Genomic DNA, 13094 nt, shown 5'->3' with positions numbered 1-13094 from the left:
CCCACGTTGTCCTTGGGATTGTATCTCTCCCTCTCTCTCTGTCCCTTTCCTGCTCATTCTCCCTCTCTCTCAAAATAAATAAATAAACTTAAAAAAATACTCTCAAAAAAAATTAAGAAAAGTTCCCATCTATTTTAATACCAAATATGGTGTTCTCAAGTAATATTTCATAAAGTCATGTAATTGGAAATGTTCTTAATATTTCATTCTATCCACACCCATGCCTCCTGGAAAGAGAATCAAAAAAAGGAGAAAAACAACTATAGCATCTTGAATTAAAAAAAAAAAAAAAGGAGCAATTCATTAGCCTCTGGTTTTATTCAGAAATACTCCAGACCTGAGAATATCACATTACTTTAAATGCTTATCATGTTCATAATCCATCTGTCCAATTGCGTACAGTGTGATCATTTGGGCAACCAAAGCACTACTGCCATTCATTAGACATAAAAAAAAAAAAAAAAACAAAAAACTTCATTCATTAAAAAATCCATAGAATCACAAACCCAGAATGAAGGCAGAGGATCACCTTAGAGGAGCACTTCATTTTATAAAGAGACTATGACTGTAAAAAGTGGCATGTTTTGCACACAATCACACACATGATCAGAAAAAAACCAAGATTCCTATGAAGAGACATTACCTGATGGGCCAACATTCATTTTACTACACCACACTAACTTTACAAATTCCTTTGTGACTTATTACCAACGCCTAAATGGCTTCACAAACTAACAGGGATTTGAAAAGTCTGGGACATTTCCCCTATTTGCCAAAGAAAAATCAAGATCTTACCCACTGGGTCATGACTCAGACAGGAGAAGTCATTTGTTCAAATGTTTACCTCCTGCTCTTGCAGTGCCTTAACCAGCTATAATATAAGATTGCTTCCCTGTTTGTTTAACATTTGGTGGTAATGCAATAAATAAAACATCAATCAGCAAGAGTGACTGTATTCAAATCAAGAAAATTTTGGAAGTGAAGGTTTATAATTATGTATTTGGCACCGATATATATTAGCAGAAAAATTATATATATACAGATTGGGTAAGAAAGTTAATCAAGTTTATTTCTGCATGTATAAATAATGTACTAACTGTTTCAATATAAGACATGCCCACTATTAGAGCTCTCTGAATCTCTACTACGGCTGTTTATATGAAGGATGAGACATATACCTCTGTTTGGATATTGCTTTGCCCTTACTTTCATAGACTTTTTAGATGTTTCCCTGATTACACTTCTAATATAAGTTCCATTAAAAAAATGAACCAACCAACAAATACTATTTCCATGGAAACTGGAATTCGATCACCAAGAAAGCAAAAAAAAAAAAAAAAAAAAAAAAAAAGATCCCATTTTCATCAGCATTTAGGCTAGGCATACCAACAATAAATGTCAAGCCCTGGGAAATCTGCAGTGAGAATATTCTTTAAAGCAGCCTTGACAGACTCACCTAATCAAGACGTCATCTTGCTGCAGCACATCATACCCACATCCATATGAAATGCAACCTGTAGAAAGAAAAAGCAGAGAAAGACACAGTCACTCTTTGGCTAATGTTTTATTTATTACATCACCATCAAATGTTAAGTAAACAGTGAAACAGATTTTCTTTTACTTAGAACCATGAAAGAAAAGTCCTTTATCTAGAGATTATGATTTAAGGTTTTATTTTCAAACTGGGAATAATAAATGTAGTCATATTTGCTTTCAGTGAAAAATCAAGTTTAATATATTTATACAAATACAGCCATCCTAAGAAAATAGTTATAGAAGCTGAGGCTCCTAGAAGTTCATAAGACTGAGACTGAAGGAAGATTGCCTCAATTACACACCCAGGATGATGTTCAAGATGAACTAAGTGAGTAGAAAAAAAAATATATATATATATGTATATATATTCGTATGTACAAAATATTAAATATAAGAAAAATATATTGTCATCTAATAGAAAATTTTACATATTACAATCTGTTTATTTTAGTGATTGCACTCAAAATATATAATTATTTAAAGTATTTCCCACCTAGCTTACTATTGTTTTTGTGTAAAGAATGAGTTACTAAATATCTTGAAAAGCAATCACACATTATGAACAATTTCACAAATTGTAATGTGACTACTGGGGAAAGGTAAGAGCTTAATATGAAATATCGAATGTGAATAGTCGAAATTTTTTTTCTTTGTTCTTGTTACATGTTTTGGACACAGTATTCATATCTTTACAGAACTATGCCCACACCCTAAAATGTAGACTTTTGGAAAAAGGGAAAGTGCTTTCCTAAGGAAGCTATAATGTAGGGACAGATCCCAGGGAGGGGAAAGAACTGCCATGGCTCCATACTAAGGAAACGGGTTGATTAATTAATGGTGGGCAATACTGGAGAGTCAGTAAAGATAAGAAGAAGATTTGCTAAAACCAGGGATACAACAACCCTGAAAGGAGCACATTCCAGAATAAGTAACTTTTTCTTAAAGGACTAACAGTAAGCACAGATAATATCTATATTAAAATTAGTTTCTATTCCATATTTGACAACCAAAATATATTTACTTACAAACACACTCAATAAATCATGACTAGCAACCTTAAGTATACTGAATCTACCATGTGGCTAACTTGTCCAAAACTAGCATTAGAGATGGAGAGCTAGTTCAACAGCACAATTTCATGGCCGAAACCAACAGGGTTCCACTACTCAGGGACAATGTCCATAAATTTAGGCATTATAAATGTATAAATATTATAAATACAATAACTCAATATATTTATTGGCTCTCTTCCTAAAGCTCTCTAAAAAGTATATTTCTAACTTGTCTTCCAATATTATCCCATCTCAGAATCTCTAAGATTTTGTATTTAAGAATTCTATTTGAAGTACCTTCACTTGTTGGATTTAATCAATTACTTCCACTCCTATTCTCCGTGAAGATGGAAATTCTACGTCTGCCATCTTCAAAACAATTTCTAATTGTAATCTTTAAAGCCATTGTATTTGTTTGGGTCATCTGAGAAGCAAACAGGAGATGGGATCTGTCTCTCAAGAGACTCGGAGAAACATCTGCAAAGAATAAAGGGGAGGAAGCGCAGGCAGGCAAAGAAAACCTTCAGACTGCAATGCAGTCCTAACTGGGAAAGAAGAGCAGCAATAAGGAGGATTGGTTGCAGTGCAGCTCTAAGAAAATCTCAACCAAAAAGACAGGGAATTCCCAACCCAGGCTTGCCCACTAGAAGCATCCAGTTTGCCATCAGAAAAGGCCAACACTAGTATCCCTGCTGTATTTAATCAGTGATTGAGAAGATTTTAGAGAAACACGACCTCATTATGTACATGGTGGTCGATCCTGAGAGGTGGCAGCAGGACACGTGTTTAACTCTGCTCCCCACAACAGGAGATCTGAGGTGCCTTTCCATGAGCACCATAATAGTTTTTAGACTCCTTCTGCATCTTTGGAAAAAAGGTCTGAATTTTGTCCTAAAATGTTAAGAGAATTTTTAACTGTCAAAAAATCTGTAAGAATATGTATAGCAATTTACCCTCCAACTGGAGATAGGGATTCTATCTGTATCACAGTTACAGGGAAATGAAATTGATATCAGGCACACTGCCTACTGACAAACACTGTACTTGAATCAACATATCTCTTCATTCTCATGGGAAATTAAAAGAAAATCAGAGGACCCCACTTCCCCACTTATAAGTGTATATTCCTTTTTCTCTTGATTGATAAAAAATATCTTCAAATGAGTTTTTCTGTTTCTCAGTAAGGGTAGCATGCTTCTTCAGAATATGTAGATCCAAGAAGTTCTGTTACTTTGGCAAATACATACCAACTTCACTGAAAGGAGATAAAGGAATGACAGCTTAGTTAGTGCTAACGCTCTACAAGGTGAGGCTCATTTGTCTCTCCTCACATAATTCTTAAAGGACCAAGGTAGAACTACACTATCTCAAGAGTATATAGGGACACAATGTTCAAGGGTGAAAAGGTCCAAGGCCACTGAAAAACAACTAGAGAAATATTAGCTACATAGAAACAGTAGTGATTGCTTAGACTTGGTTTCCTATACTCCATTTTACCCTCCTGTTGGAGAGATTAGAAGGCAAAAATCATATAACTTCAACTCCTGGAATCTAGGTTTCTCGAAGTGAATTAGTTGCATTCACATTGTATTTGGGAGGGAGTGGTGGTTATAGCAAGCAAGCTCTAACAGGAGTATTTTTGCTTCAGACAGGCTGAATGTTCTGTTTCCTTGTCACTAATCATCTGGGTGTATGATGGCTGTGCTAACAGGTAGTAGCAGTGGCAAGAGAAGGGTTTCGTTTTGTCTTTATCACAGCTAGAGTGTTGTGATCTTATAACAGAAAGTCCAATTGCAACCTCCTTAAAATACTTCTGTAAATACCTTGTTCCCTATGTGAACATCTAATTCCCTGCGAACACCCAACTCCCTATAAACACCCAATTATCTGCAGTAAATCTTTTTCCTTGGTTTCATTTTCCTGAACAAACTTCAATTGATACAATGATTAGAATAGAGATTTACATGTTTGATAGGGAAGTAAATGGACTGAAACCATAAGGCAGAGGACTACAGAATGTCCATATTTGCATCAAGATGGAAAGTTACTGTGAGAGAGTCATAATTTTACTAGGGCTCTTCCAAAGAAAGACAACTTTGGTAGTAAATCCTGGGGAAAGGGATTACTGGTAGGGAATACCACAATACTTAAAAACTTACTAGTAAATTTTGATGGAGATAGGAAGCCAAAGGCTACCTAGGACCAGTTTCTAGTGCTTAATGATAATTCATCTTTGTGCTGTAGGACACTTTCAAGATTGCAAAGTGGAACCATCTGAGCATTCCTTAGCTAGTGCCCTCGACAAATTGAGCTAAAAATTATGCTAAACATGAGAAATGTTATTATCTGTTTTGTAGACAAGGAGACTGGGCCACAAAGAGATTTTCGTAACTGACAAGTAGTAGGTTCTGGATAAAAACTGTTTTTTGGTTTGTTTCTCAGTATATTTTATCTAGTACAATGCAGCCTCTCCACATAATATCTGTCCTACACAACAGTAAAACTTTTTTAAAAATATGACTTGAACTCATAGATGAATAATTTAGATATTGTATAGAAATTATAAGAAATCTGTAAAAACCTTTATATCCACTCAAATAGATAGCAAAAGAATGCACTTATCACTGATCTTTCAGTGAAGAAAACAAAACTTGCAAGAGCAGGTATAACAGCAACCTCACTTTCTATGTCTAATAGCATCCTGAGAGTGCATATATACTTTAATGTTTGCCTCCTAAAGACTCTACATGTCTTATTCTGTTGGAGTATTGTCATTATCCATTTGTTCTTGCTCTAGGTGATTGTACCTGTCCATTCCACATGCATTTAATAGAGATTCAGAGTTACTGAAATTTTATATCACGGAGTATCATACAGTATTACTATGTGAAATTTAAGCACCAGACAGTAACATGCACATTACAAAAGAAAATGTGTTTCATTAAACACACTAACATGAAAGAGGTAAACTTCAAGATGAGCAACAAAACAAGCAAAAGACACAGATATGTGCAATACATCTTACAGCAGGCTGTAGATGGGACAACCAGACCCAATGCTTTTGATTATACAATTTTAAGTGACCTGCAATCCACATTTATTCAATCCAAAAACAACTGCAATCTGATAAAATGTAATAAGAATTAAACGTGTATGTCATGATTCTATTAAGGGAAGTGTGCGATGGGAGGATTATTACATTTTGTCTTCCGCATTGCTTATAAAATAGTTTTGCCACCATGTAATGAGCATCGAGGATGTGCCAGGAACAATAGTAGGTGCTCCACATAAATTATCATATTTATGCTTCACAATAATCTTATACAATATTAAAATTCACATTTGTAGATAGAGAAATATCTTAGAAAGTTTAAGAAATCTCCTTAAGAGCACGTAATTAATAAGTGGTAGCATAAAATTTGAAATTGAATAACTCTGTGCATGTATGACTAAGCCAGACAAGCTCTCTAGGCTCACACTAGCAGAAACTGTCATAAACTACATTGAATTAGGTCATCTGGTTCATTTTTAATCTAAAACCCTCAGTAAATACTTTCTGAACTTCTCTTACTTTCAAGCCACCTAGAACAGCTGTGCTTTGAAGGATGAAATTAGAAAATTAAACACGAATTCTAAAATAAAGACGCTGAAGTTGGTAGGCAGGTAAGACCTATACTAACAATGATAAAATGAGGAAAGTAAAGGGAGCCCTAGAAACAAACAAATATAATCCTTTGGCAGTCCACAGAAGAGATTTTTATGCTTTGCTAACAAATCAGGAATGACTCAGCAGAAATGATAGTCTATGAGCCAGGCCTAAAGGGATGAGTAAAATTTAAAGTCAGATAATAAGTGTTGGTGAGGATATGGAGAAAGTAGAAGTCTTATACACTGCTAATGAACATATGGAATGGTGCAACTGCTTTGGAAAATAAGCAAGTAGCTCCTTGATGGATTAAACAGAGTTATCATGTGACCCAGAAATTCTACTCCTACATATATACCCGAGAGAAATGAAAGCATATGTCCACACAAAAACTTGTACACATGTGTTTATAGAAACACTAGTCATAAGAGCAAAAACATGGAAATAACCCCAATGTCAATCAACAAAGGGAGAAACAAGTATGGTATATCTATACAATAGAATATTACTCTGCTGTAAAAAGGAATAAAGTTCTAATACATGCAGCATGAATGAATCTTGAAAACATTAGGCTATGTGAAAGAATCCAGTCATAAAAATCCACATATTATACAATTTCATGCATACGAAAGTCCATAATAAGAAAATCTACAGTAACAGTGGTTGCTTAGGGCTGGGGACATGAGACATGAGTGGAGTAGGGTATGATAGCTAAAGAGTATGAGGTTTCTTTTTGAGGAAAGATCTTTCCAGACATTAAAAAAAAACATAAGCTCACAAAAATGATTTAGCCAATTTGTTTTTGTCTTCCCCTTTTGCTGCATTTTATAAGATGTTGTTATAGCAAGATACTGATTATGCAGAACAACATTATACATCCACAAACTGACATTTTCTTCTTGCTTGTACTATTAAGACATAACCAAACTGAAAATAAACATAAAATTTTCCCTTATACCTTTCCTTCTGTGCTTATAGTTACTTTCTTATTGTTAATTTATTTTGATTTATAGTTGTGTGTTCTGGTATATTAATTTTATATTACTGTGTAACAAATTACCACAAATGTAGCAGCTGAAAATAACATCTATTTAAAATCTCACAGTTGTGTATGTCAGAAGTCCAAACAGTCATAGCAGCATTCTCTGGTCAGGGTCTCACAAAGCCATAACCAAGGTATCAGCCAGGCTGGGATTGTATCTGGAGGCTCTAGGGAAGAATCCACTTCCAAGCTGATTCAGGTCATTGGCAGAATTCAGTCCTTTGCTATTGTATGACTGAGGTTCCCATTTGCTTGCCAGCTGTTACTCTCAGCAACTGGAGACCACACTTGGGTCCTTGAAAATTCTGTCTCAACTTTCAGAGCCAGCAATACAACAGTACATCACATCCTTATTGTGCCTTTAATATCTCTGTCTTTCCTTCCAACACCATTGAGAGAAAACTCTGTTCTTAAAGGATTCATGTGATTAGGTTAGGTCCATCCCTGTATCCTCTTTTTGATTAACTCAAAGTCAGCTGATTAGTGACTTTAATTACATCTGAAAGCCCTTTTTAAGTGTAAAGTAACATAAGCAGGGAATACTATCTCATTATATTCACGATCCCAGGAATTACCACAGGCAATCTTGAGGGTCCATTTTAAAACCCAATCTAATATACCTGGTTTAAATGAAAAGATTTCTATGGACAAGTAAACAAGCAGTACTATCTAAGAAATGATAAATAGGTTTCTTTTCTCTGCACAACATCTCCACATGCTTAAGCAATTTGTGTACATTATGATTTGCCAAAAAGGAAATGCTCTGGGGGCGCCTTGGTGACTCAGTCGGTTAAGCATCCAACTTTGGCTTAGGTCATGATCTCAAGGCTTGTGAGTTCGAGCCCCATGTCGGGCTCTGTACTGACAGCTCAGAGCCTGGAGCTGCTTCAGATTCTGTGTCCCTCTCTCACTCTGCCTCTCTCCCACTCATGCTCACTTGCTCTCTCTCTCTTTCAAGAATAAACATTTAAAAAAAATTTAAAGAAGGAAATGCTCTGTTTTTCAAATTGTATATAATTGGTCAATATATCAAATTAGCTCATCAGGACATGCACCAGTCATAAGAAAATAAAACTAAATAGAAATATTAGAATCAATCACAAGAAGTTAAAGGTATTTTTGTACTTTATTATATATATATATTGCTTAGTATGTGTCAGACTGTGTTGCAAGAATTTTACCAAAATTAACAAGTCTTAACAATAATTTTTACCAGAAGAAAACAGAGGCACAGAGAGCCCAGCCACAGGTGGGACAGTCAATTAATATTACAGCCAGGATATGAACATAGGCTCTACTTGGGTTTCTAGAATCTAGCTAATAATCAAAGTCAGTGCTTTTAGGTTTTATACTAGTCTCTAATTTTTGCTTACATTTCACTGGTTTTATGTCAAATACATTTGAGAGATAACTCTACGTACTGTTTCAGAAGCATAGATTATATTGAAATGTTTTGTTGAGTCCATTTATCATGTTTATCATCATCAATCTTGATAAACATGGCTTTAGAGATTTTTCTATTTATATATAGCATAAAAATCACAAATCTTACACAAATATTTGACTTCCTTTTCTTTCTTTTTTTTTTTGGGGGGGGGGGGGTCATGGAAAGGCTATGAGCAGGGAAGAGGGGCAGAGGGAGAGGGAGAGAATTTTAAACAGGCTTCATGCTCATCCCAGAGCTGAACACTGGGCTCTATCCCATGACCCTGGGATCATGACTTGAGCCCAAATCAGGAGTAGGATGCTCAACCAACTGAGCCACCCAGTTTCCAGTGCCCCTGCAAATACTTGATTTATAAGTAAATTTCAGTAAATTAAAAACTATGTGTAACATCAGGTGTTGCAAAATATTTTAAAAATCTATTTAAATAGTACCTATTATTTCAATATTTCATGAGAAGAACTCAGATTTAGATAACCTTAAATAATTACTTAGGTTGATAGAACAGACCAGGAATTCACTGAGTTAAAGAAATTCTCTCAGGGGTACTGGGGTGGTTCAGTGGGCTAACCCTCTGAGTCTTGATTTGGGCTCAGGTCATGATCTTATTGTTTGTGAGATAAAACCCCCAAACCCCATGTTGGGCTCTGTGCTGACACTGTGGAATCTGCTTGGGATTCTCTCTCTCACTCTCTCTCTCTCCCCCACTGGCACCAGTGCACACACCCTCTCTCTCAAAATAAATAAACTTAAAAAAAAGAAAAAGAAATTCTCAGTTCTCAGATGCAATTATACTCATGAAAGCAAGAATAAAAGTAGTAAATATATACCATAATATATTAAGCACCATGTGGGAGGAATAAACTTAATTACTTAGAGCAATATGGAATAGTTTTAAAACATTTTTCAAGTTAAAGAAGTAGAAATGGTAAAAATCTAAAGCATTTAAGTCAAGATAAAGGCAGGCAGGAATACAGACAAATAAAAACACCATATATTTTTTTTCAAAAATGCATATATATCTACAATTAAATGGGTACAGATAAGGTTCAAAATATTTAAAATATTAAAGATGCCATCAACTGTATTTTAAAAATTATACCATGACCCCATGCTCGGCCATGGAGCCTTGCCAAGTCCTGCCTCTCTTATGGAAACTTTCTATGTACTGGCCTTCACTCTTGGGGGAACTCTGGTTGTTTCCTGCTGTCCCCACCTTCTCTCCTCAACCTGCATATCCACTGCCATTAATTATTGAAATCATTAATTAAGTGTAAGATTAGCAATTGCAGCATCCTACTCAAATAATTGTGTGTGCTGTTTAGAAAGTCTTCTGTTTAAAGCATAGGTCATATTATTTTCAATTTGTTACTTATGATATATGTTGTCATTTCTGCCAGAGGTTACACATCAATTCTTTAATCAAGAAAGTGATTTCCTATGGAAACATGGTTCCAAAGAGTATCAATTTAAATTGCAGCTTTTGAGGTATATTTGCATAAACATAATTTCTCAGATAATAGATATGCATAGATTTCTGAGGACTAAAATATAAAGTTGATATATTATTTAATATTTGTCTGCTTACTTTATTAAGATAAACTCTAAGGGCATTACTGAAGATTTTCATAAATGTATCTTTCAAAAGCTTATTTCATTAATAATGACTCAAGACTATATTTCCAGAAGTTACTGCTATGAACCATTATATATAAGTAGTTTAGCTAAAATAACCTAATTATAAAAGAGAATTTCTTAACCTCAAAAGCAAAGAAATAGCAGTCATGTATTTCTGTCATTCATTAACTATAATAACAATGAAAAAAATAATACTGAAAATTCTTGCTATGCCAAAAATTTGATGAAGTCACTATTTTTGCAGATGGAAATCATAGAAAAGTTTTATTACACTTATAGTAAAGATGAAAGCAAAAAAAGCTGAATATGTCAGCCATAGGGTGACATTGCTCTTGCAATTGGTCAACTTTAGTAGGGAAAGCTCGGTTCATGGTATTACTCGCTACAATTGGAAGAAAGTAAAACTTCCTCAGCTTCCACTTCAGGTCATAAACATGGAAGCTTCTTTCTGACATTTTTATTTAACATTAAGAAATATCTTCCAGATGTTACTTAAAAATGTCAATAGTCCTAAAAATTAAAGAAAGTTTCAGCAACAAATACTTGCTTACAAATACTCTGATGATATTAATGGAAAAAAATATATTAGAACAGTTAAAGTCTAAAAGAAGACAACTGGGGCACCTGGGTGGCTCAGTCAGTTAAGTATCTGACTCTCTCTCTCTTTTTTTTTTAATTTTTTTGATATTTATCTATGTTTGAGAGAGATAGAAAGAGAGAGAGAGGAAGAGAGAGACAGTGAAAGTGGGGAAGGGGCAGAGAGAGAAGGAGACACAGAATCTGAAGCAGGCTCCAGGCTCTGAGCTGTCGGCAGAGTCCAACGTGGGGCTCAAACGCACAGACCATAAGACCATGACCTGAGCTGAAATCGGACACTCAACAGATTGAGCCACTCAGTTGCCCCAAGCATCCAATTCTTGATCTCAGCTCAGGTCTTGATCTTGGAGTCATGATTTCAAGCCCTGCATTGGGCTCCCTGCTGGGCGTGAAGTCTACTTAAAAATAAATAAGATTCCCTTCTTCATGCAAACAAGATGCATGACAGGATACATTGCAAAACTTGTTACCCATTGGTGGTTCTGGCCTCTATTATACTTTGATAACTCACTACAATGCTATATTCTTGAGCATATGAGTGTATTCTCTCTCATAACAAAAAAGTTCATGGATAATACCATTAGACAGCTGCATTGATTAGGGGGGAATTCTTTCATAAAAATATGTGTATCATATCACCACAAAGTACATTTTTAGTATTTTACAATTTTATATCAACTATACCTCAATAAACCTGATTTTTTAAAAAAAGAATGTTTTATTGAGTCAAACTCTTATAATCAATATTCCAAAAACAAACATGATTTGATACACCAGGAGATAGATGTATTAGTCTGCTATTGTGCAAGACTTTGGATTAATATTCATTTCAGCTGACAAGTTCCAAAAACAAATCACATTTTTATCAATATTTTCTTTAATTAACTTTCATATATTTGGTCTGTCTATTCAGATAAATTCTGCATTACTATAATTGACTAAGAAGAAAAACTGATTGAAACCCAGAGAAACAGGATTCCTCGAGACAGAAGAATAGACCAAGAAGTCCAAACATCATAAAATATTCCAAATATTTTAGCACAGATCCAAATGGAGTTTCGGTGAAGCAAGATAAGTTCTAGAGATCTGCTTTACAGCATTGTAACTGTATTGTAAACCTACAAATTTGTAAAGAGCATCAATCTCATGGTAAGTGTTCTTACCAAAATGAAATTAAATTAAAAATTAAAAATAATGACAGATTCAGTGAGTTCTTTTCTTGTGCATACCTCCAGCATTATTTTCAGTCAAATTTCTCTAAAGACTAATTTATTCCATCTTTCATTTTTGTTTTCTCTTTCTTGCCATTTGTCCTCTATTCCCTTTCAGTTCTTGCCACAGAATTTAAACTGTTCTTAAGTTTAACAGTAAACCACTCATCAATCAAATCTATTTTTTCTTCATCTTCTTCCATGATCTCTAACTTCCACAGGAGGCTCTCTGATTATCACTGTCTGACCCTGTCTCTTTAGGATTACCCTCTGACCTATTACAATCATTTTTTCTCCTGTCTTCTTTACTGGCTTTTTTTCCAGTCTGCCTTCCAAAATGGTGTCCTCATCCCTTTCTCCCACCTCTTCCTCTTTTATTACCTTTTTTTCTTTTCTCTTAGCTATTTCTCACTATACTTCACAACTTTCAAGTTTACATCTGTGGCATACCAGTGAGTCTATATCTCCTTCCTTCCTCCTTCCCTTCCTTCCTTCCTTCCTTCCCTCCCCCCTCTTCATTCTTTCTTTCTTCCTTTCTTTCCCTCTCTCTCTTTCCCTCTCTTCCTTTCTTTCTCCCCTTCTTTCTCTCATCTTCCCTTCCTCCCTTCCTCTTTCCTTCTGTTTTCTTTCTTCCTTTTTCCTCCCCTCCCCTCCCCTTCCTTCCCCTCTCCTCTCCTCTCCTCTCCTCTCCTCCCCTCTCCTCTCCTCTCCTTTCCTTCCTTTCTATATGCCCAATGTGGGGCCTGAAATCACGGCCCTGAGAAAATTCAAGAGTCTCATACTATACAAACTGAGCCATTTGGGTACCCCTACTACCGTATTTCTTCATCTTCATTTCTAGCTATTTATTTGCTTCATCTACTTTGAAACCATAACAAAATCTCAAAGGCCAGATTCACAAAGCTGAACTTCTCAGATTCCTAGGTAA

General features: G+C 35.2%; 1 long non-coding RNA gene across 1 annotated transcript in view; it reads right to left on the bottom strand.

Annotated features, from left to right (window-relative positions):
• Nucleotides 1-13094, bottom strand: part of LOC132669504 (uncharacterized) — a 194318-nt gene that overhangs the window by 43497 nt on the left and 137727 nt on the right. The window contains exon 3 of the long non-coding RNA XR_009606126.2: nt 1457-1514. This is a non-coding gene — a long non-coding RNA (uncharacterized LOC132669504). The remainder of the gene's footprint in view (nt 1-1456; nt 1515-13094) is intronic.

Source organism: Panthera onca, chromosome B3 (assembly GCF_046562875.1).
Source record: "Panthera onca isolate mPanOnc1 chromosome B3, mPanOnc1 haplotype 2, whole genome shotgun sequence".
NCBI classification, from domain to species: Eukaryota; Metazoa; Chordata; class Mammalia; order Carnivora; family Felidae; genus Panthera; species Panthera onca.
The sequence above is the reverse complement of the archived record's forward strand: the minus strand, read 5'-3'. Positions and strand labels throughout refer to the sequence as shown.